Source organism: Pangasianodon hypophthalmus, chromosome 19, assembly GCF_027358585.1.
Source record: "Pangasianodon hypophthalmus isolate fPanHyp1 chromosome 19, fPanHyp1.pri, whole genome shotgun sequence".
NCBI lineage: Eukaryota > Metazoa > Chordata > Actinopteri > Siluriformes > Pangasiidae > Pangasianodon > Pangasianodon hypophthalmus.
Window position 1 is genome coordinate 1,374,308 of NC_069728.1, and position 27,083 is coordinate 1,401,390.

The following is a 27,083-nucleotide window of genomic DNA, read 5'->3' on the forward strand; positions in this document are numbered from 1 at the left end:
ACCCTAACCCGAAACCTAACCCCAACCCTAATCCTAAACTGAACCCAACCCTAATCTCAACCCTAATTCTGACCACGACCCTAATCCCAACCCTAATCTCAACCCTAATTCTAACACCGACCCTAACCCCAACCCTAATCCTAACCCTAACACTAAACCTAACCCCAACACTAAACCTAACCCTAACCTTAACCCTCACTCTAACCCAAACACTAACTCCAACCCTAACCCCAACCCTAACCCTAATCTTAACCCTAATCCTAACCCTAACCCTAACCCTAATCCTAACCTAACCCAAACACTAACCCTAACCCTAACTCTCACCCTAACCCTAACCCCAACCCTAATCCTAAACCGAACCCAACCCTAATCTCAACCCTAATCCTAACCACGACCCTAACCACAACCCTAATCTCAACCCTAATCTCAACCCTAATTCTAACACCGACGCTAACCCCAACCCTAATCCTAACCCTAACCCAAACCCTAACCCTAAACATAACCCCAACACTAAACCTAACCCTAACTCTAACCCCAACTCGAACCCTAACCTCAACCCTAACCCTAATACTGACCCCAACCCCAACCCTAACCCCAACCCCAACCCTAATTCTAACAACAACCTTAACCCTAATCTTAACCCCAACCCTAATTCTAACCCCAACCCTAGCCATAACCACGTAGTTTTCGGACTGTGATCGGGGGTCATTGAAATTTCACTAAACCTAACCCCAACCCTAACCCTAACCTAACCCCAACCCTAACCCAAAACCTAACCCAAAACCTAACCCAAAACCTAACCCTAATCTTAACCCCAACACTAAACCTAACCATAGCTCTAACCCCAACTCTAATTCTAACCTCAACCCTAACCCTAACCCCAACCCTAACCCAAAACCTAACCCTAATCTTAACCCTAATCCCAACCCTAACCCTAAACCTAATACTAACCTAACCCAAACACTAAACCTAACCCTTACGCTCACCCTAACCCTAACCCGAAACCTAACCCTAACCCTAACCCTAACCCCATCCTTAACCTTAATCCTAACCCCAACCCTAACCTCAACCCTAATTCTAACCCCAACCCTAACCCAAAACCTAACCTCAACACCAACCCTAACCCCAACCCCAACCCTAATCCTAACCCCAACCCCAACCCCAACCCTAACCCTAACCCTAACCCGTCCTATCATTAGGAATCAATAATAGAGAACAAACATTCGAAAGTACAACAAAAAAACAGTTGCAAGAGCTGTGGAGAATTGCTGCAGTGGTTTTTCCCAATGCCACGATCTACACCCCATTATTAAACTACTCGGATATCCTACCTAGACGACAACAAGAAACTCTAACAAAACTGAACACTCATATACTGGCACATGGTAATCCATTGCAGGAACTTCACCCACTTAGGTTCAAGGTGAACCCGAGGGACCCTATCCACTGGACCACGGAAACGGCTTCGCAAATGTTTACATACTGGTTGGATCAGTTAAACTTTTAGGAATGGTGAAGTGCAATAAAACAGACAACAAAAAGCACACCAACATCATTAACCTATCCAAAACGTTTTGTCTCACAGGTCCGCAGGAGGATTTACTCAGCAAGGGTCTCACCTTCATCCCGACGCCATGCGGTACGGACTTGGGGGAGCTGGGGAGGGATGTCCACGCTTACAATAGACAACTTAAAATTTTAGACCACTTCCAATACACAAAATGTAAAGAACACTTACAGTTTACAGAAAAATCCAGATGGGAACCGAGCACCGAACAGACCAGTTTACCTATAAAGCAGTTGATTAAAAAGAACAGGATGATTATCAATTCTCTTTCAGATTTTTCCAACAATCAAGCAGACAATTTAACTGCCACAGAACGCAGAGCACTCAAAGAATTACAAACCAACAAAGATATAATAATTAAACCGGAAGATAAAGGCTCAGCGATCGTCATAATGGACAAACAACAATACTTACTAGAAGCAAATAGACAATTAAACAATACCAATCATTACACTTTACTTCCACACTCATTACAACAGGAAACACAATCATTGGTAACATCCATTTTACAGGACTTAAAACAGAAAGGCTTCATTAACACTAAACAGTTTAATTATCTTATTGGTCCAAACCCACCAAGGCAGCGGAAATTTTATCTATTGCCCAAAATTCATAAAGACCCACAGGCGTGGACAGTCCCTTCCGAGGTTCCACAGGGACGCCCGATTGTGTCGGATTGTGGGAGTGAGACCTACAATGTGGCACAATACATTGATTATTTCCTCAATCCTGTCTCACAACTTCATCCCAGTTACTTAAAAGATACATATGACTTTATAAACAAAATCAAGAACATGACAATTCCAGACTCGGCCTTCCTATTCACTGTGGATGTGGAAAGCCTTTACACAAATATCAGTACAGAGGCAGGATTGCAGGCAATAACGAAATGTTTTAACAGGTATCCAGATTCAAGCCGGCCAGATGCAGAACTTCTTCAGCTGTTGGAAATAAATTTAACCCGCAATGACTTTGAATTTAATTCTCAATTATATTTACAGGTTCAAGGAACCGCTATGGGGAAGAAATTTGCTCCAGCCTACGCGAATATTTATATGTCTGAGTGGGAAGAAACATTGTTTCCAAAGTGTCCCCACTTACCCGCAGTGTATTATCGATATCTGGATGACATCTTTGGGGTCTGGCACCATGACAGGGAACATTTTGACACCTTTTTGAATTTGGCCAATTCCCATCATAAACACATTAAAGTCAAAGCAACTCTTAATTCGGATAACATTAACTTTTTAGACACCACAGTTTTTGCCATCCCGACGGAGAATAATTCCAAAACACTACATACTAAAGTGTTTTTCAAACCCACTGATTCCCACTCTCTACTATTCAAAACAAGTTATCATCCTAGACATACTTTCAAGGGGGTAATCAAATCACAAATCATTCGATTTCATAGAATTTGCTCATTTGATCAACATTTCCATGAAGCAACACAAACTCTATTCAAAGCCCTTAGACCCCGAGGGTATTCTAAGAGATTCTTGAGAGCCATTAAAAGAGACACGTTGCAGGATCTCAGAAATAACCCAACACGATTGGTGCCGGAACCCAAGGATGTCATCCCCATAGTCACGACTTTTTCAGAAACATCCAAAATCCTCAACAATAAGCTTAAACAACAATTCCAAAAAACACAAGAACTATACGCACCACTTCGGTCATTCAAACCAATATCAGCTTATAGAAGAAATAAAAATCTACGGGATCTCCTGGTCAGGGCCAGTTTGAAATCAGACCGACGAGTGATTCCTCCTATATTAGCAACACATTTTCAACAGCTCAGGTCAGTGGAGATGGGAAACAAGGGACACCTAGTGCCACAAAGAACAAACCTCAAGACCACGAATATCATTTACATGATCACTTGCACACACTGCCATAAGAGATATATTGGAGAAACTGAATACAGTCTGGAACAAAGGCTGAAACAACACATTTACTCCATTCAACACAGACCACGCAACACACACTTAATATGCCATTTTGCAAGGGTTGGGATACAGAAGCTCAGGATCTCGGGTTTGGAGGCCAATAGGGCATGGAACAGGGAACAGAGAAGAAGAAGAGAAGCATATTAGATAAGTAAACTGCACACAGACCATCCTCATGGCTTCAATACTAGGAGAACATCTTAGACTTGGAGACTTGGAACCAGAGATACCCATATAGAGAGAGGAAATAGGGCTAACCCATTCTTCTTTTTACAGTATTCTCTTCTTTCTCCCGTTGTTTTTCTTTTGTCCTCTGCTCTTTTTCTTTACCTTGTTCTTCTTTTTTTTCTTCTTTTCTTCTTCTTTTCCTTCTTCTTCTTCTCCTTTCTTTTCTTTTTTCTTTTTTATACCCATTCTGTCACATTTATTGTGAGTAAAAATAGCACTTGATACTGGAGCAATCCGTTGTATAATGGACGTCTCGGTGGAGCGTTTGGTTTTGTTTTGATTTGGTTTGATGATTAAACACAACTTGGTGGATTTGTGCACGCACAAATACACACTTTGTAAATATGGTTTAAAGTATTTATATAGCACTTGTTTTGATTATTAGCACTTTTCACTTGACTCAATTGTTAGCACTTTTACTAGCACTTACAGCACTTTTTTTAGGTTTCAGCACTTCTTCCACTGGGACGGTCAATGCCATGGTTTGATCCAGTAAAATAAATTGAATAACTTTTTATAAAACCACAATATTGTGATGCTTTACTTTATTTCCAGACAATTTCTGAGCTTTTACCTCAACCCCAACCATCATTCCGCACCTGGGTTGGACCGGAACGTCAACTCCAAAACCTTATTTCGAATCCTAACCTCAACCCCCTAACCCTAACCCCCTAACCCTAACCCCCTAACCCTAACCCCAACCCTAACCCCAACCCTAACCCTAACCCTAACCTCAACCTTCTACCCTGACCCTAACCCTAACCTCAACCTTCTACCCTGACCCTAACCCTAACCTCAACCTTCTACCCTGACCCTAACCCTAACCCTAACCCTAACCTCAACCTTCTACCCTGACCCTAACCCTAACCCTAACCTCAACCTTCTACCCTGATCCTAACCCTAACCCTGACCCTAACCCCTAACCCTAACCTAACCCCTAACTCCCAACCCTCCTACTCTAACCCTAATCCGCTTACCCTAACCCTAACCCCTAACCCCTAACCCTAACCCCTAACCCTAACCTCAACCTTCTACCCTAACCCTAACCCCTAACCCTAACCTCAACCTCCTACCCTGACCCTAACCCTAACCCTGACCCTTACCCTAACCTCAGCCTCCTACCATGAACCCTAACCCTAACCTCAACCTCAACCTCCTACCAGGAACCCGAACCCTAACCCTAACCCCATAACCCTACTTAACCCTAACTCCTAACCCTAATCTCTCCCTCCTACCCTGAACCCTAATCCTAACCCGAACCATGACCTTCACTTCAAGCCCAATTCTAACCCTTTTCCCTTCCCCCTCCCTACCCCAACCTCAATCTCCCATCTTGAACCCCAATTCTAACACTTAACCCTAACTGCTAACCCCCTACCCTAACCCCAAGCCTTATTCCTACCCTAACCCTAATCTTCCCCCTTCTCTATCTTGACCCTCTTTTGTTTCCCTGCTCTTCTACTGGAGTGGGTACCCTGGCTCCAAGGATATAATCTTAACTCCCAAATCTGCCCCATGAGATGAATACATTTACAGGTAAATGTGAGCTGTATGTGGACATGGGAGTGTGCAGACATTGAATGGAGCTTTCACCCGGGATCCTGTGCTTTGATCACTCAGCCGGATATGGGGTGTGGATCTGACTTGGGAAAAACTGCACGCCCTATCCGGTCCCTTAGGTTCCTTGTTTTATTTAAATAATGTTGTCTTTTTCCCCCCCCTTCATTTTTACTTTCTTTATGGGGACTCCTGGTCCCTTTCCAGGTCACTGTTCCTTTTGAACTTAGTGGGTATTTTTATTTAGCTCTCTCATTTTAACTTTATTGATTTTATTTTCTTAATCATATTTTAAAAAAGCATCCTTTCTTTTTATTTTATTTTATTTATTTATATATTTTATGTTTTTTAAATTTATATTTTTTATTTTTTATTTACTCATTTACCATTTGGGGATTTTAAATTTGCACTGTTTAAGGATCACCCTTACCCAGGGATCCAATTTATATATATAAAAAAAAATTTTTTTGTATTTGTATAAGAAAACGGGTCTGGCCTCGTTCTTTTTAACTCTAGAATAGAACAAAGTGAGCCTGTGCACTAAAGAGCATACACTCAACATATGAGGACTTGATCTTTCCCTAACCTAACCTAGCCTGTGCCACTACAAACAAAAGAGAGGAACAGACCATATTCTTAGTACACACCTTACATATTTAGTTATATTTTAATTATTTTACTTTTATTGTTTTAATCTCTTAATCTTTATCCTATTTGGTTTTATCACCTTTTTTTTTTTTTTTTTTTTTTTTTTATTATTCCATTTTTATCCTTTCCCCCCCTTTTTTTTCCTTACTATTCTTTATTTCTAAGGTTTTTTATTTTTTTAATACCCACTCTTTTTCCAGTACATTTGTGTTCAATGGCAGTCTTCTTATTCTTGGCTCTCTTCTCTTGCCTGCTGTGGGTCTTGAACCAGGGAGGCTAGGTGTAGGAGACTATTGTCTATACCACTACACCACACAGACTACTGGGAAAACCTGGTGGAAAATAAGAGAACCAAGGTTTACAAAAACAGTTTTAAACTACATTATCCAGGTAAAGTCATTACCCATAAAGCCACACACTTCCTTCAGACTCACAACCAATAGATAGGCAGTTTTGAGACAGACAGGTATAGTTACCAATTATACAGAACCTCCTTATTTTAGCTCCACCCCTAATTTAACCTAGATCCCACCCCAGAGCTTATTTAAGGATATGGATGGGAACAAAAAGCATATGTCCTCTGAAGAAGCAGGATTCCCTGCGAAACGTTAGGACGTCGAACTCAAAAAGCACCGTGAACTGCACATCAAAAAGATACTGTTTGACGGGGAAAACATTGCCAATTTTTGTGTCCTGTTTTACACAAAAAAATTTTTTAATGGAGAAAAATCCTTTTTAAACCGTTTTGTGAGTACTCACATTTTTAAACCCTTTCTTTTTTTTGGGTTTTTATTCCCCCCTCCCTTTTTTTCGGTTTTATTCCCCCTTCTTTTTGGAGTACAACACCCAAGCCAGAGGGGCCTACAAAACTTCCTGTTTGGTGAACTCCTAGGCCGCTTAGGCCTTCTGGTAAGGAACTGAGTTGTTAATCAGCTACAGGATCCTTGTCCCAAGGATTCTTATCAGCATACTCATGGGGTAAGACCAATGAAGACTTTTCTCCTTTTGTTTTTATCTTTCCTTTCTTTTAACCTTTTTTTTCCTCGAAAGGAGTTTTTTTACAGGCACAATGATTCCCTTAACAAACAGATTCACAGTGTTGGAGACTTTGGAAACAGATGGGGTGGAACAAACACTACACACAGTCCAGCATCTACACAACTCAAAACCCAGGGAATTTTTAGATAGACATTTGAGGAAGTTGTATTTTAAATTCTTACAGGCCACACACCATGAAGACATTGTGACAACAGCTCTACATACGCAAATTTTTCCAAAGGGCATGTCTAAACAAACACACAAACTTACACAGTTTATCAAACCAGCATGCCCCAAGCAACAAACTCTACATAGAATTACGGAAAACACACAAAATTGGATGAAGGCAAATATGCAGATCCTCAAAGACCATTACGTTCAAGTGAAAGCAGAACTACTGAATCGAATCCACAAAATGGAGGAAACAGAATGGCAGATAGCAGTTAAATGGGCCAAAGGTAGATTCAAACACAAATTGAGGGAAGACATAATAGAAAAGGCCAAAACACAAATGGAACAGAATCTAGTGGAAACAGAAAATGGAGGAACTGCATGTTTGCCTATCCAAGTATCAAACAGCTCCTCTAATCCTTCTTCCACTGCCGCCTCTTCTTTTTCTTCTTCGTCGTCTTCTTCAATCTCTTCCTCTTCTTCCTCCAAACAGAGTCCGAGTAAAGACGACACAAACCTTGTGGCAAGTTCTCCACAGATGCATTTATCGAAAAGCAATGGAACACCTCGGCCTTTAAACAACAACTCCGATAAGACCAAGGTAGTTAGTGTATTAATACATGAAGTTCCTTTGAATACACTTAAGCAGCAAGAACAGAGAGCTAACACTCCATCCACAGTTCACAGAACAGCAATCCTAAATAATGTTAGTGTTCTAATAGAACCTACTATTGCTGATTCACAGGGGGAGCCGACCCAGGGGGATAGGAAGCAGGAGAGGAAGGAGGTGATGAATGGGTCTACAGAAAGGAAGACCACGTCCTTGAGAAAAGCCCGATCTGAATCCTCCCTTTCCCTTTCCCCTTCCTCTTTCTCGTTGACTCCCCTGCATGTGGAACATCCGGACAGGGTGGAGCCCCAAATAAAAACCTGTGAAGTGAGGAACCATTGGGTTCCTACTAGACATCCTAACACCACTAGAAAGATTGCAGATTGGACACTGGAAGTAAAGAAACCAGTTTTGTTTATAGGGGACTCCAACCTGTCCAGAATTCCCTATTTTAGTGACGAAAATGTTCAGGTGGATAGTTACCCTGGAGCCAACTTTTTACATATAGCCAAAGTGTTACAAAAATTAACCCCTAATCCAAACACTCAAAAAGTCGTCCTATCATTAGGAATCAATAATAGAGAACAAACATTCGAAAGTACAACAAAAAAACAGTTGCAAGAGCTGTGGAGAATTGCTGCAGTGGTTTTTCCCAATGCCACGATCTACACCCCATTATTAAACTACTCGGATATCCTACCTAGACGACAACAAGAAACTCTAACAAAACTGAACACTCATATACTGGCACATGGTAATCCATTGCAGGAACTTCACCCACTTAGGTTCAAGGTGAACCCGAGGGACCCTATCCACTGGACCACGGAAACGGCTTCGCAAATGTTTACATACTGGTTGGATCAGTTAAACTTTTAGGAATGGTGAAGTGCAATAAAACAGACAACAAAAAGCACACCAACATCATTAACCTATCCAAAACGTTTTGTCTCACAGGTCCGCAGGAGGATTTACTCAGCAAGGGTCTCACCTTCATCCCGACGCCATGCGGTACGGACTTGGGGGAGCTGGGGAGGGATGTCCACGCTTACAATAGACAACTTAAAATTTTAGACCACTTCCAATACACAAAATGTAAAGAACACTTACAGTTTACAGAAAAATCCAGATGGGAACCGAGCACCGAACAGACCAGTTTACCTATAAAGCAGTTGATTAAAAAGAACAGGATGATTATCAATTCTCTTTCAGATTTTTCCAACAATCAAGCAGATAATTTAACCGCCACAGAACGCAGAGCACTCAAAGAATTACAAACCAACAAAGATATAATAATTAAACCGGCAGATAAAGGCTCAGCGATCGTCATAATGGACAAACAACAATACTTACTAGAAGCAAATAGACAATTAAACAATACCAGTCATTACACTTTACTTCCACACTCATTACAACAGGAAACACAATCATTGGTAACATCCATTTTACAGGACTTAAAACAGAAAGGCTTCATTAACACTAAACAGTTTAATTATCTTATTGGTCCAAACCCACCAAGGCAGCGGAAATTTTATCTATTGCCCAAAATTCATAAAGACCCACAGGCGTGGACAGTCCCTTCCGAGGTTCCACAGGGACGCCCGATTGTGTCGGATTGTGGGAGTGAGACCTACAATGTGGCACAATACATTGATTATTTCCTCAATCCTGTCTCACAACTTCATCCCAGTTACTTAAAAGATACATATGACTTTATAAACAAAATCAAGAACATGACAATTCCAGACTCGGCCTTCCTATTCACTGTGGATGTGGAAAGCCTTTACACAAATATCAGTACAGAGGCAGGATTGCAGGCAATAACGAAATGTTTTAACAGGTATCCAGATTCAAGCCGGCCAGATGCAGAACTTCTTCAGCTGTTGGAAATAAATTTAACCCGCAATGACTTTGAATTTAATTCTCAATTATATTTACAGGTTCAAGGAACCGCTATGGGGAAGAAATTTGCTCCAGCCTACGCGAATATTTATATGTCTGAGTGGGAAGAAACATTGTTTCCAAAGTGTCCCCACTTACCCGCAGTGTATTATCGATATCTGGATGACATCTTTGGGGTCTGGCACCATGACAGGGAACATTTTGACACCTTTTTGAATTTGGCCAATTCCCATCATAAACACATTAAAGTCAAAGCAACTCTTAATTCGGATAACATTAACTTTTTAGACACCACAGTTTTTGCCATCCCGACGGAGAATAATTCCAAAACACTACATACTAAAGTGTTTTTCAAACCCACTGATTCCCACTCTCTACTATTCAAAACAAGTTATCATCCTAGACATACTTTCAAGGGGGTAATCAAATCACAAATCATTCGATTTCATAGAATTTGCTCATTTGATCAACATTTCCATGAAGCAACACAAACTCTATTCAAAGCCCTTAGACCCCGAGGGTATTCTAAGAGATTCTTGAGAGCCATTAAAAGAGACACGTTGCAGGATCTCAGAAATAACCCAACACGATTGGTGCCGGAACCCAAGGATGTCATCCCCATAGTCACGACTTTTTCAGAAACATCCAAAATCCTCAACAATAAGCTTAAACAACAATTCCAAAAAACACAAGAACTATACGCACCACTTCGGTCATTCAAACCAATATCAGCTTATAGAAGAAATAAAAATCTACGGGATCTCCTGGTCAGGGCCAGTTTGAAATCAGACCGACGAGTGATTCCTCCTATATTAGCAACACATTTTCAACAGCTCAGGTCAGTGGAGATGGGAAACAAGGGACACCTAGTGCCACAAAGAACAAACCTCAAGACCACGAATATCATTTACATGATCACTTGCACACACTGCCATAAGAGATATATTGGAGAAACTGAATACAGTCTGGAACAAAGGCTGAAACAACACATTTACTCCATTCAACACAGACCACGCAACACACACTTAATATGCCATTTTGCAAGGGTTGGGATACAGAAGCTCAGGATCTCGGGTTTGGAGGCCAATAGGGCATGGAACAGGGAACAGAGAAGAAGAAGAGAAGCATATTGGATAAGTAAACTGCACACAGACCATCCTCATGGCTTCAATACTAGGAGAACATCTTAGACTTGGAGACTTGGAACCAGAGATACCCATATAGAGAGAGGAAATAGGGCTAACCCATTCTTCTTTTTACAGTATTCTCTTCTTTCTCCCGTTGTTTTTCTTTTGTCCTCTGCTCTTTTTCTTTACCTTGTTCTTCTTTTTTTTCTTCTTTTCTTCTTCTTTTCCTTCTTCTTCTTCTCCTTTCTTTTCTTTTTTCTTTTTTATACCCATTCTGTCACATTTATTGTGAGTAAAAATAGCACTTGATACTGGAGCAATCCGTTGTATAATGGACGTCTCGGTGGAGCGTTTGGTTTTGTTTTGATTTGGTTTGATGATTAAACACAACTTGGTGGATTTGTGCACGCACAAATACACACTTTGTAAATATGGTTTAAAGTATTTATATAGCACTTGTTTTGATTATTAGCACTTTTCACTTGACTCAATTGTTAGCACTTTTACTAGCACTTACAGCACTTTTTTTAGGTTTCAGCACTTCTTCCACTGGGACGGTCAATGCCATGGTTTGATCCAGTAAAATAAATTGAATAACTTTTTATAAAACCACAATATTGTGATGCTTTACTTTATTTCCAGACAATTTCTGAGCTTTTACCTCAACCCCAACCATCATTCCGCACCTGGGTTGGACCGGAACGTCAACTCCAAAACCTTATTTCGAATCCTAACCTCAACCCCCTAACCCTAACCCCCTAACCCTAACCCCCTAACCCTAACCAAAACCCTAACTCTAACCCTAACCCTAACCTCAACCTTCTACCCTGACCCTAACCCTAACCCTAACCTCAACCTTCTACCCTGACCCTAACCCTAACCTCAACCTTCTACCCTGACCCTAACCCTAACCCTAACCTCAACCTTCTACCCTGACCCTAACCCTAACCTCAACCTTCTACCCTGACCCTAACCCTAACCCTAACCTCAACCTTCTACCCTGATCCTAACCCTAACCCTGACCCTAACCCCTAACCCTAACCTAACCCCTAACTCCCAACCCTCCTACTCTAACCCTAATCCGCTTACCCTAACCCTAACCCCTAACCCCTAACCCTAACCCCTAACCCTAACCTCAACCTTCTACCCTAACCCTAACCCCTAACCCTAACCTCAACCTCCTACCCTGACCCTAACCCTAACCCTGACCCTTACCCTAACCTCAGCCTCCTACCATGAACCCTAACCCTAACCTCAACCTCAACCTCCTACCAGGAACCCGAACCCTAACCCTAACCCCATAACCCTACTTAACCCTAACTCCTAACCCTAATCTCTCCCTCCTACCCTGAACCCTAATCCTAACCCGAACCATGACCTTCACTTCAAGCCCAATTCTAACCCTTTTCCCTTCCCCCTCCCTACCCCAACCTCAATCTCCCATCTTGAACCCCAATTCTAACACTTAACCCTAACTGCTAACCCCCTACCCTAACCCCAAGCCTTATTCCTACCCTAACCCTAATCTTCCCCCTTCTCTATCTTGACCCTCTTTTGTTTCCCTGCTCTTCTACTGGAGTGGGTACCCTGGCTCCAAGGATATAATCTTAACTCCCAAATCTGCCCCATGAGATGAATACATTTACAGGTAAATGTGAGCTGTATGTGGACATGGGAGTGTGCAGACATTGAATGGAGCTTTCACCCGGGATCCTGTGCTTTGATCACTCAGCCGGATATGGGGTGTGGATCTGACTTGGGAAAAACTGCACGCCCTATCCGGTCCCTTAGGTTCCTTGTTTTATTTAAATAATGTTGTCTTTTTCCCCCCCCTTCATTTTTACTTTCTTTATGGGGACTCCTGGTCCCTTTCCAGGTCACTGTTCCTTTTGAACTTAGTGGGTATTTTTATTTAGCTCTCTCATTTTAACTTTATTGATTTTATTTTCTTAATCATATTTTAAAAAAGCATCCTTTCTTTTTATTTTATTTTATTTATTTATATATTTTATGTTTTTTAAATTTATATTTTTTATTTTTTATTTACTCATTTACCATTTGGGGATTTTAAATTTGCACTGTTTAAGGATCACCCTTACCCAGGGATCCAATTTATATATATAAAAAAAATTTTTTTTGTATTTGTATAAGAAAACGGGTCTGGCCTCGTTCTTTTTAACTCTAGAATAGAACAAAGTGAGCCTGTGCACTAAAGAGCATACACTCAACATATGAGGACTTGATCTTTCCCTAACCAAAACCTAACCTCAACCCCAACCCTAACCCCAACCCCAACCCAAATCCTAACCCCAACCCCAACCCCAACCCCAACCCTAACCCTAACCCCAACCTTAACCCCAACCCTAATCCTAACCCCAACACCAACCCCAACCCTAACCCTAACCCTAACCCCAACCCCAACCCAACCCAACCCTAATCCCTATCCTAACCCTAACCCCAACCCTAATTCTAACCCCAACCCTAACACCAACCACAACCGTAATCCTAACCCTAACCCTTGGGCCTAACCCTAATATCTTAGCATTTAACCTAAAACTAACACCTAACACTAACCTTAACCCCGACCCTAATCCTAATTCTAACCCTAACCTAACTCCAACCCTAATTCTAACACCAACCCTTACCCAAACCCTAACCCGAAACCTAACCCCAACCCTAATCCTAAACTGAACCCAACCCTAATCTCAACCCTAATTCTGACCACGACCCTAATCCCAACCCTAATCTCAACCCTAATTCTAACACCGACCCTAACCCCAACCCGAATCCTAACCCTAACCCTAAACCTAACCCCAACACTAACTCCAACCCTAACCCCAACCCTAACCCTAATCTTAACCCTAATCCCAACCGTAAACCTAACCCTAATCCTAAACCGAACCCAACCCTAATCTCAACCCTAATCCTAACCACGATCCTAACCACAACCCTAATCTCAACCCTAATTCTAACACCGACGCTAACCCCAACCCTAATCCTAACCCTAACCCAAACCCTAACCCTAAACATAACCCCAACACTAAACCTAACCCTAGCTCTAACCCCAACTCTAATTCTAACCTCAACCCTAACCCTAATACTGACCCCAACCCCAACCCTAACCCCAACACCAACCTTAATTCTAACCACAACCTTAACCCTAATCTTAACCCCAACCCTAACCTCAACCCTAATTCTAACCCCAACGCTAACCATAACCACGTAGTTTTCGGACTGTGATCGGGGGTCATTGTAATTTCACTAAACCTAACCCCAACCCTAACCCTAACCCTAACCTAACCCCAACCCTAACCCAAAACCGAACCCAAAACTTAACCCTAATCTTAACCCCAACACTAAACCTAACCCTAGCTCTAACCCCAACTCTAATTCTAACCTCAACCCTAACCCTAACCCTAACCCCAACCCTAACCTAACCCCAACCCTAACCCAAAACCTAACCCTAATCTTAACCCTAATCCCAACCCTAAACCTAACCCTAAACCTAATACTAACCTAACCCAAACACTAACCCTAACCCTAACGCTCACCCTAACCCTAACCCGAAACCTAACCCCAACCCTAATCCTAAACCGAACCCAACCCTAATGTCAACCCTAATTCTAACCACGACCCTAACAACCCTAATCTCAACCCTAATTCTAACACCGACCCTAACCCCAACCCTAATCCTAACCCTAACCCCAACCCTAACCCTAACCCTAACCCCAACACTAAACCTAACCCTAGCTTTAAACCCAACTCTAATTTTAACCTCAACCCTATCCCTAATACTGACCCCAACCCCAACCCTAACCCCAACCCTAACCCCAAACCCAACTCTAATTCTAACCCCAACCTTAACCCTAATCCTAACCCCAACCCTAAGCTCCACCATAATTCTAACCCCAACCCTAACCCCAACCCCAACCCTAACCACAACCCCTACCCCAACCCCAACCCCAACCCTAACCCTAACCCTAACCCTAACCCTAACCCTAACCCCAACCCCAACCCTAACCCCAAACCCAACCCTAATTCTAACCCCAACCTTAACCCTAATCCTAACCCCAACCCTAAGCTCAACCATAATTCTAACCCCAACCCTAACCCCAACCCCAACCCTAACCTCAACCCCTACCCTAACCCCAACCCCAACCCCAACCCCAACCCTAATCCTAACCCTAACCCTAACCCTAACCCTAACCAAACCCTAATCCCTATCCTAACCCTAACCCGAACCCTAATTTTAACCCCATCCTTAACCCTAATCCTAACCCCAACCCTAACCTCAACCCTAATTCTAACCCCAACCCTAACCCAAAACCTAACCTCAACCCCAACCCTAACCCCAACCCCAACCCAAATCCTAACCCCAACCCCAACCCCAACCCCAACCCCAACCCTAACCCCAACCTTAACCCCAACCCTAATCCTAACCCCAACACCAACCCCAACCCTAACCCTAACCCTAACCCCAACCCCAACCCAACCCAACCCTAATCCCTATCCTAACCCTAACCCCAACCCTAATTCTAACCCCAACCCTAACACCAACCACAACCGTAATCCTAACCCTAACCCTTGGGCCTAACCCTAATATCTTAGCATTTAACCTAAAACTAACACCTAACACTAACCTTAACCCCGACCCTAATCCTAATTCTAACCCTAACCTAACTCCAACCCTAATTCTAACACCAACCCTTACCCAAACCCTAACCCGAAACCTAACCCCAACCCTAATCCTAAACTGAACCCAACCCTAATCTCAACCCTAATTCTGACCACGACCCTAATCCCAACCCTAATCTCAACCCTAATTCTAACACCGACCCTAACCCCAACCCGAATCCTAACCCTAACCCTAAACCTAACCCCAACACTAAACCTAACCCTAACCTTAACCCTCAGTCTAACCCAAACACTAACTCCAACCCTAACCCCAACCCTAACCCTAATCTTAACCCTAATCCCAACCCTAACCCTAAACCTAATCCTAACCCTAACCCAAACACTAACCCTAACCCTAACTCTCACCCTAACCCTAACCCTAATCCTAAACCGAACCCAACCCTAATCTCAACCCTAATCCTAACCACGATCCTAACCACAACCCTAATCTCAACCCTAATTCTAACACCGACGCTAACCCCAACCCTAATCCTAACCCTAACCCAAACCCTAACCCTAAACCTAACCCCAACACTAAACCTAACCCTAGCTCTAACCTCAACTCTAATTCTAACCTCAACCCTAACCCTAACCCCAACCCTAACCTAACCCCAACCCTAACCCAAAACCTAACCCTAATCTTAACCCTAATCCCAACCCTAAACCTAACCCTAAACCTAATACTAACCTAACCCAAACACTAACCCTAACCCTAACGCTCACCCTAACCCTAACCCGAAACCTAACCCCAACCCTAATCCTAAACCGAACCCAACCCTAATGTCAACCCTAATTCTAACCACGACCCTAACAACCCTAATCTCAACCCTAATTCTAACACTGACCCTAACCCCAACCCTAATCCTAACCCTAACCCCAACCCTAACCCTAACCCCAACCCTAACCCCAACCCTAACCCCAAACCCAACCATAATTCTAACCCCAACCTTAACCCTAATCCTAACCCCAACCCTAAGCTCCACCATAATTCTAACCCCAACCCCAACCCTAACCCCAACCCCTACCCTAACCCCAACCCCAACCCCAACCCTAATCCTAACCCTAACCCTAACCCTAACCCTAACCCAACCCTAATCCCTATCCTAACCCTAACCCGAACCCTAATTTTAACCCCATCCTTAACCCTAATCCTAACCCCAACCCTAACCTCAACCCTAATTCTAACCCCAACCCTATCCCAAAACCTAACCTCAACCCCAACCCTAACCCCAACCCCAACCCAAATCCTAACCCCAACCCCAACCCCAACCCCAACCCCAACCCTAACCCTAACCCCAACCTTAACCCCAACCCTAATCCTAACCCCAACACCAACCCCAACCCTAACCCTAACCCTAACCCCAACCCCAACCCAACCCAACCCTAATCCCTATCCTAACCCTAACCCCAACCCTAATTCTAACCCCAACCCTAACACCAACCACAACCGTAATCCTAACCCTAACCCTTGGGCCTAACCCTAATATCTTAGCATTTAACCTAAAACTAACACCTAACACTAACCTTAACCCCGACCCTAATCCTAATTCTAACCCTAACCTAACCCTAACCCTAATTCTAACACCAACCCTTACCCAAACCCTAACCCGAAACCTAACCCCAACCCTAATCCTAAACTGAACCCAACCCTAATCTCAACCCTAATTCTGACCACGACCCTAATCCCAACCCTAATCTCAACCCTAATTCTAACACCGACCCTAACCCCAACCCGAATCCTAACCCTAACCCTAAACCTAACCCCAACACTAAACCTAACCCTAACCTTAACCCTCAGTCTAACCCAAACACTAACTCCAACCCTAACCCCAACCCTAACCCTAATCTTAACCCTAATCCCAACCCTAACCCTAAACCTAATCCTAACCCTAACCCAAACACTAAACCTAACCCTAACTCTCACCCTAACCCTAACCCTAATCCTAAACCAAACCCAACCCTAATCTCAACCCTAATCCTAACCACGATCCTAACCACAACCCTAATCTCAACCCTAATTCTAACACCGACGCTAACCCCAACCCTAATCCTAACCCTAACCCAAACCCTAACCCTAAACATAACCCCAACACTAAACCTAACCCTAGCTCTAACCCCAACTCTAATTCTAACCTCAACCCTAACCCTAATACTGACCCCAACCCCAACCCTAACCCCAACCCTAACCCCAACACCAACCTTAATTCTAACCACAACCTTAACCCTAATCTTAACCCCAACCCTAACCTCAACCCTAATTCTAACCCCAACGCTAACCATAACCACGTAGTTTTCGGACTGTGATCGGGGGTCATTGTAATTTCACTAAACCTAACCCCAACCCTAACCCTAACCCTAACCTAACCCCAACCCTAACCCAAAACCGAACCCAAAACTTAACCCTAATCTTAACCCCAACACTAAACCTAACCCTAGCTCTAACCCCAACTCTAATTCTAACCTCAACCCTAACCCTAACCCTAACCCTAACCCAACCCTAATCCCTATCCTAACCCTAACCCGAACCCTAATTTTAACCCCATCCTTAACCCTAATCCTAACCCCAACCCTAACCTCAACCCTAATTCTAACCCCAACCCTAACCCAAAACCTAACCTCAACCCCAACCCTAACCCCAACCCCAACCCAAATCCTAACCCCAACCCCAACCCCAACCCCAACCCTAACCCTAACCCCAACCTTAACCCCAACCCTAATCCTAACCCCAACACCAACCCCAACCCTAACCCTAACCCTAACCCCAACCCCAACCCAACCCAACCCTAATCCCTATCCTAACCCTAACCCCAACCCTAATTCTAACCCCAACCCTAACACCAACCACAACCGTAATCCTAACCCTAACCCTTGGGCCTAACCCTAATATCTTAGCATTTAACCTAAAACTAACACCTAACACTAACCTTAACCCCGACCCTAATCCTAATTCTAACCCCAACCCTAACCTCAACCCTAATTCTAACCCCAACGCTAACCATAACCACGTAGTTTTCGGACTGTGATCGGGGGTCATTGTAATTTCACTAAACCTAACCCCAACCCTAACCCTAACCCTAACCTAACCCCAACCCTAACCCAAAACCGAACCCAAAACTTAACCCTAATCTTAACCCCAACACTAAACCTAACCCTAGCTCTAACCCCAACTCTAATTCTAACCTCAACCCTAACCCTAACCCTAACCCCAACCCTAACCTAACCCCAACCCTAACCCAAAACCTAACCCTAATCTTAACCCTAATCCCAACCCTAAACCTAACCCTAAACCTAATACTAACCTAACCCAAACACTAACCCTAACCCTAACGCTCACCCTAACCCTAACCCGAAACCTAACCCCAACCCTAATCCTAAACCGAACCCAACCCTAATGTCAACCCTAATTCTAACCACGACCCTAACAACCCTAATCTCAACCCTAATTCTAACACCGACCCTAACCCCAACCCTAATCCTAACCCTAACCCCAACCCTAACCCTAACCCTAACCCCAACACTAAACCTAACCCTAGCTTTAAACCCAACTCTAATTCTAACCTCAACCCTATCCCTAATACTGACCCCAACCCCAACCCTAACCCCAACCCTAACCCCAAACCCAACCATAATTCTAACCCCAACCTTAACCCTAATCCTAACCCCAACCCTAAGCTCCACCATAATTCTAACCCCAAACCTAACCCCAACCCCAACCCTAACCTCAACCCCTACCCTAACCCCAACCCCAACCCTAATCCTAACCCTAACCCTAACCCTAACCCTAACCCTAACCCAACCCTAATCCCTATCCTAACCCTAACCCGAACCCTAATTTTAACCCCATCCTTAACCCTAATCCTAACCCCAACCCTAACCTCAACCCTAATTCTAACCCCAACCCTAACCCAAAACCTAACCTCAACCCCAACCCTAACCCCAACCCCAACCCAAATCCTAACCCCAACCCCAACCCCAACCCTAACCCTAACCCCAACCTTAACCCCAACCCTAATCCTAACCCCAACACCAACCCCAACCCTAACCCTAACCCCAACCCCAACCCAACCCAACCCAACCCTAATCCCTATCCTAACCCTAACCCCAACCCTAATTCTAACCCCAACCCTAACACCAACCACAACCGTAATCCTAACCCTAACCCTTGGGCCTAACCCTAATATCTTAGCATTTAACCTAAAACTAACACCTAACACTAACCTTAACCCCGACCCTAATCCTAATTCTAACCCTAACCTAACTCCAACCCTAATTCTAACACCAACCCTTACCCAAACACTAACCCGAAACCTAACCCCAACCCTAATCCTAAACTGAACCCAACCCTAATCTCAACCCTAATTCTGACCACGACCCTAATCCCAACCCTAATCTCAACCCTAATTCTAACACCGACCCTAACCCCAACCCGAATCCTAACCCTAACCCTAAACCTAACCCCAACACTAAACCTAACCCTAACCTTAACCCTCAGTCTAACCCAAACACTAACTCCAACCCTAACCCCAACCCTAACCCTAATCTTAACCCTAATCCCAACCCTAACCCTAAACCTAATCCTAACCCTAACCCAAACACTAACCCTAACCCTAACTCTCACCCTAACCCTAACCCTAATCCTAAACCGAACCCAACCCTAATCTCAACCCTAATCCTAACCACGATCCTAACCACAACCCTAATCTCAACCCTAATTCTAACACCGACGCTAACCCCAACCCTAATCCTAACCCTAACCCAAACCCTAACCCTAAACCTAACCCCAACACTAAACCTAACCCTAGCTCTAACCTCAACTCTAATTCTAACCTCAACCCTAACCCTAATACTGACCCCAACCCCAACCCTAACCCCAACCCTAACCCCAACACCAACCTTAATTCTAACCACAACCTTAACCCTAATCTTAACCCCAACCCTAACCTCAACCCTAATTCTAACCCCAACGCTAACCATAACCACGTAGTTTTCGGACTGTGATCGGGGGTCATTGTAATTTCACTAAACCTAACCCCAACCCTAACCCTAACCCTAACCTAACCCCAACCCTAACCCAAAACCTAATCCTAACCCTAACCCAAACACTAACCCTAACCCTAACTCTCACCCTAACCCTAACCCCAACCCTAATCCTAAACCGAACCCAACCCTAATCTCAACCCTAATCCTAACCACGACCCTAACCACAACCCTAATCTCAACCCTAATCTCAACCCTAATTCTAACACCGACGCTAACCCCAACCCTAATCCTAACCCTAACCCTAACCCTAACCCTAGCTCTAACCCCAACTCTAATTCTAACCTCAACCCTAACCCTAATACTGACCCCAACCCCAACCCTAACCCTAACAGGTTAGAATTCAGGGTTGGGGTTGGGGTTAGAGTTAGGATTAGGTTTAGGATTAGGGTTAGGATCAGGGTTGGGGTTAGGATCAGGGTTAGGGTTGGGGTTAGGATCAGGGTTGGGATTAGGGTTGGAGTTAGGGTTAGGATTAGGGTTGGGGTTAGGTTTAGGGTTGGGGTTTGGGTTGGGGTTAGGGTTGGGGTTAGGATTAGGGTTGGGGTTAGGGTTAGGATCAGGGTTAGGTTAGGGGTTAGGTTAGGGGTTAGGTTTAGGGTTGGGGTTAGGTTTAGGGTTGGGGTTGGGGTTAGGGTTGGGTTTAGAATTAGGGTTAGGGTTGTGATTATGGTTTTGGTTGAGGTTAGGTTTAGGGCTGGGATTAGGATTGGGGTTGGGGTTAGGTTTAAGGTTAGATTAGGATTAGGGTTAGGATTAGGGTCCCCAAACCGTGGTCCCAGTCGGGACTGAGACCAATGTTTGGCACGGGCCTGCCTAGTGTCAGATCACTGGTCATCCTCATTGTCCCTTTTCATTCAGTCCCCACGGATGTTTTGAGCCCAACTTTTGGATCCAGTCCCCTTCCCGCCCGTCTTCGGGCATTACAGGACCAGTTCCTGTTGTGTTGGAGTCCCATAAACCTCAGTTCTCCCAGGCCATGGTGCAGAAAATGCCGCACGATCCATGTGTGTGTCTCCTTCCCCTTCCTGATATTATAGAGGTGTTGGGTCATTCTCACTGACAGGGCATTCCCCGTTTCCCCCACATATTGCACATTGCATTTATTGCAATAAATTAAATAAACACAATTGGAGACCCGTAGATTTAAAATTGGCCGAATTGTAAAAATTTCTTTTGTGTTGGGATTAGTAATGTAGCGTTTGGGTCGAAATCTGGTCCTCGTAATGTCCCTCGTTCTGTTCTTCTGTAGCGGTCTTAATTTGCTTTTAACCAACAGATCTTTCAGATTGTTGTTTTTCCTATAGGCTGAAATGACTCTGTATTTATGTAAGATTTCCCCCTCTGTCATGAATTTGTCGAAATTTTCTTTAATTCTTCTATTTAAGGCTGTACTGCCGTCAGAGAACGTGGACACAAAGGGGATGATTTCAGTGCCCTCTCGTGGGGTCTGCTCATTCCGTCTTATGCAGGTCAGGAATCTCTTCAGGCACCCTCTCAGGAATGAGCGGGAATATCCCCGTTTCCTGAGTGCCCCAAATAGTGTTTTGGTTGCCCTCCAAAATTCCTCGGTCCTGGAGCATATTCTGTGGAATCTCAGGAGCTGAGACTTTATCACCCCTTTAAAGGTATGCTTCGGGTGAAAGCTCTCCTTATGTAGGAGTGCGTGGGTGTCTGTGTCCTTAAAGTAGACCCTGACCTACAATTGTTGAGTTTCTATGAAATCATCCCCTTTGTATGTAACTGTGTCCAAGAAATTAACTTCGGATGAGTGTAGTGTGTATTTGACTCGTATAGATTTGCTGAAGTGATTAAGATGATTGACAAATTTTTCAAATTCTTGTTCTGACCCCTGCCAGACCCCCCAGATGTCGTCCAGGAACCTGTAATAGTGAAGTGGTTTAACAGGCCAGACTGCCAGGGCTTCCTCCTCCCATTTAGCCATAAAAATATTGGCATAGGAGGGGGCAAATCGCTTTCCCATAGCCGTTCCCTTAATTTGCAGAAAGAGTTCCGAATTGAATTCAAAATCATTTTTTGTCAAATTAATTTCTAACGAATCTAATAAATGTTTGTCTGGTCTGCTTTTATCCGGGTACCTGGTAAACCACTCCAGCCCTGTCGACGTGTCTATGTCTATCGTGAACAATAGACATTCTACAGGTAAGCGCAGTGTTCGGATTTTATCAATGAAGTCGTAGGTGTCCTTAATATAGCTGGGGTGTCGGGTGCTGAGGGGGTTCAGAAAATGTTCAATGTACTCCGCTGTCGCATAGGTGTCACTACCACAGTCGGAGACAATGGGGCGGCCCGGAGGCATCTCAAATGGGATGCTCCATGATTTGGGATCCTTGTGGATCTTGGGAAGGAGGTAAAAAAGTCTTGGGCGTGGATTGTCGGATCCCATCAGGTAAGTTAACTGTTTTTTGTTTATAAAACCCTCTTCTTTCAAATTTTCCAGGATTCTCCTGATTTCTGGGCCTGTTTTTAAAAATAGGGGTTCGTCCAGCTTCCGATAATAGTTTTGCTGATTTAGTTGGCAATAAGCTTCCCGGATATAGGCAGTTCTATCCATAATCACTGCCGCACTGCCTTTATCAGCCGGTTTAATAACCACATTTTCGTTTTTTCTGAGCTGGACTAACGCCCGTCTTTCAGGGATACTCAAGTTAGATTTTTGTGACCGATTCCACGATAGGCTTTTGAATTCATATTTATCGGCCCTGATTAATTTGCTGACCTGATTGGGGACTTGGGACAGCCTGGGAGTCCAACTGGCTTTTGGAGTGAAGGGAAGAGGGACATTAGCAGCAGTCTTCTATGATACTGCTGCATATCAACCCCGAGTTGTTTTTTCATGTCCCTATCGATTTTTGGTGTTGGAACAAATGTTAAGCCCTTGTTCAGAACCCTGTATTGGTCTTTAGTGGGTCTGAAGTGTTTAGAAAGGTTTATCACCTCAAGACCCCTCTGTAGCCCCCAACTAGGGTTTACAGGGCTTTGAAGTTTAGGTGGTTGCACCAGTGTTCCAACACTGACTTAGCACAGCCCGGCGTCCAATGGATCTGGTCCTGACCGACCTGGAATTGAGCCTCCGGTAACAGAGGTAAGTATGGCATGTTTTTTTAATGTGTGCATTTAACCCTGCTAATACATCTCTTTCTTCCTTTTTCAGGTTTTGGCTGCAATTGATCAGAGGGATCCATATGGCAGCTTGAGGAAAACGTTCTTTTGTCATCTTTACGGCCCTCTGGAGTTGTTTGACTGCCATCTCCCTCTGCTTTTGACCCCTGTGGTTTATACCGAAGGCCAGGACTATCGTCTCCACCTCGGTTTGTATACTGGCCCTGGATATGAATGCCTCTGCATGTCTAAATGAAGTCCCCGGGTAACTGTCTATTTGCAGGTTCTCCAGATCTCCAGATGTGGAGTGTAGGATCTGAAGTGAACAGGCAAGGAAAGCAAAGAAGCCATAAAACTAGGAATCCTGCTCCCAGACTTTGCAGACCCAAGTTAATTACCACTTGTTTACTGATTGCTGGATTTCAACTGCCCTGTGAACAATCAGCAACTGATAGGACATCCCTGACCAGAGGACGAACCCTCTTAGCCAAGAGGAACCTCTGTCAAACTTGTTGATCTAGATCGCTGGCCAAGACCAGATGGCTCACCCAACATGATGCTAAAACTGATAACTACAGAAAAGGGGGGGGGGACTTACCCAAGGACCCTCATGGAATGAGACCTTTGTTCTCCCCAGGAACACAAAGTTCACCACCCTTCACACATTCCACAGAACCCAGCTTTAACAGACTGCATAAGGCTACTTTACATCTCCTATAAGGACAATGACTTTTAAGATGATACACCATAGTTTGGAAACTTGTTGCCTCTTTTAATGTCATTCCGTGTGTGTCATGCTTATAGCCACCAAGTCATTATGATGCCTTTTGATCGTTTAACAGGGACCATAGTGTTTGTGTGTGTATCAATAACAGCAGGTATGTCATGTTTGGTATGTGTGTGATCACTATTGAATTTCCTAAGGGTTGGTATAATGTATAAAGTTGAGTACGATGTATTACATGCATGTTACCAAATTCCCTAACAAAGTTCTAACTTAACCTTATGCAAAGTTTGCAAAGCACATAACTCAGAGACCAGAATGTTAATTAGTGTCAGAGGAGGAGAATACAATTTACACCCTGCCCCAAGATCCTGCTGATTGGAGCAAACACTTTGGGGTCAGCCCAACTGGAAAGGGTTAAAACCCCCTGACACAAAGGAAACTCTGAGTCTCATCCTATCCATCCTTGAGAGAGTCCAACACATCTTTGGAGTCTCATCCACAACATCTTCTAAGAGTCTCATCCGATCCAACTTTGAGAGGGTCCAACACATCTTTGGAGTCTCATCCACTACATCTCTGCAAGAGTCTCATCCGATCCATCTTTGAGAGAGTCCAACACATCTTTGGAGTCTCATCCACTACATCTCTGCAAGAGTCTCCATCCACATCTGAAGGAAGTCTCATCAACCAAGAGCTTTAGAAGTTCATCACGAGGGGATCATCCTTGCTCCGAGACTCCGCATCCAGACTGGTTCTTGCAAAGCCTCCAACTCTCGCCTTCGCACCGCTGTGAACCATTCTTCAAAGTTTTGCAACCCACCTACGAGACTCCGCCGGGTTCGCGCCTCACTCTGTTTATTTTCCTCATTGGTCTTTCGAGACGCTACATAAGGCCAACCAGACCGCCGACCAATCAACATCGCTGGAAACTCCTTCCAAACAACAACGCAACGAGGGAATCCCAGGCAACACAAACGCAAGTATAGTACCTCCAGATTCTCACTGAACTGGTGCATTTAATACAAGTTTAAAGCCCTTCTAAATGAAGCGAATGTTAAATCAAACTCATAAGTTGATGGTTCATTCAGGTCATGGTCTGAGAAACTGCTAGTAACTTGGAATTTCATTCACTCTCTTTTCAAAGCCATTTTCACCCCGTTTACGTGTGTGTGTGTGTGTGTTAGATTAGTTTCTGTGTTTTAGAATAGTAATAAAGTCTCGTCTGATTTTATAAAGGCCAGTGTCTTGTGTCCCTGTGCTTCAAATTTATTTCCTTAAACTGCCGATCTTGTTACTGTGCTCTTAATATAGTGTTTCACTATATTTAGGATATTATTGCCGGTGGCCACGGAGGTAATATCCCATACAAAATTAATAAATACACTCATTTCAACTTATCGCTGGACGAATAGTTGATTAGCTATTAAAAGATTAAGTTTACAAATTTCCCCTTCTGAGCTGATCTGCTAATCTCGTACATATATTGGTGGAGAATACATCAGCTTAATCTAAATGAGCTAAATTTCCCTACAGGAAAGATCCTGCTCAGATTAGAGTCACCCACAATGCACCACTTTTTTTTGGCAGTAAACATCCAATTTACCATTTTTCTAGAGGTGCTCAAATGTCTGGTGGCTTTGAATACCCTAGGTGATGGGGATCGCTTTACAACTGGGGTCAGTTGGGGCATACGTAGAGGACTCTGCTCTATGTCCCGCTCTGAGATGCAGAGCAGAGAGTCTATTGACAGATCACCGGCAGTAGTTGTCTGAGGGTTCTGATCAGTTTCCTGGTCGAGTTGGGGATTGGGCATTTCGTGGTGAACTGTTACAATTTGTGACAGTACGTCCTGGGTGGCACTCCGAGGCTTCAGAATACCTGCTGGAGTGGCCGCCACAGTGACCTCATGGGTCGTCGGACATGTACTGATTGTGAACATATCTGAGATGTCATCCACGTTCACTACTGCCGGATTTTGTTTTAGGGGTTTTGGTTTGTTAACGGCCACTCTGGGCTTTCTGGGCATCCTAGGTGGGAGCGGTGTAGGTGGTAAAAAGCTAGGTTGCAGAGGTGGTGGTGTGTCAGGGCTTGGTGGAGGGGAGTACCAGTTTCGGGCGAGGGGTGGAAATTCTGTGGCGTTTGGAATTTCCTCCCCCTGTGGGGCAATGTCAGTGGGTGGGGGGAGCTTGATCAGGTTTGCGTGCTAGTGAGGTGAGCAGCGCTTTTACCTCCTCGATCGGCTCTGCCATGTGTCTTTTTGAATTTATTCTGATACCATTTTACGGCAATGGTCATCCACGATCCAATCAGCCAAAAGCTCTCCCTCCCCAGCAATGCACTGGGCGTAATGATCCTGTAAGATCAACTTGGTTGTATAGGCCCAGTTCTTTGCATTACCCTCTATTAATGTTTTGGTTCGGGATGTCATTTTAGCTGGTTTAATCACCTCTGTAAGGTAGTGTGTGAGCTGTGAAAAGGTAGTGGGCTCTGTGTTTTGGTCCCTTAAGACTTTTTGATGATGGTGGTGTGACCTAAGAAGTTCGAATGTTTTTTTAACTAGCGATCTGAACTTTTGGTAATGTGGGTCCTGTTTATTGTGAGTAAGTGAGGGTTTGTTATTTTATCTACTGTGGGATCTCTGAACCATGCTCTCAAACCTCACTTTTTGTTGGGATTGTTTTTGTGTGAATTTATTGAGAGAGATCTAGGTCTCTGGAAAACCACACCC

General features: G+C 43.9%; 1 long non-coding RNA gene across 1 annotated transcript; it reads left to right on the top strand.

The window, feature by feature from the left end:
• The first annotated feature begins 6,305 nt into the window (after positions 1 to 6,305).
• Positions 6,306 to 9,279, top strand: LOC117596813 (uncharacterized). Its single transcript, XR_008305237.1, has 3 exons — positions 6,306 to 6,927; positions 7,652 to 7,759; positions 7,904 to 9,279. It is a non-coding gene; the product is annotated as an uncharacterized LOC117596813 (long non-coding RNA).
• The last annotated feature ends 17,804 nt before the right edge of the window (positions 9,280 to 27,083 follow it).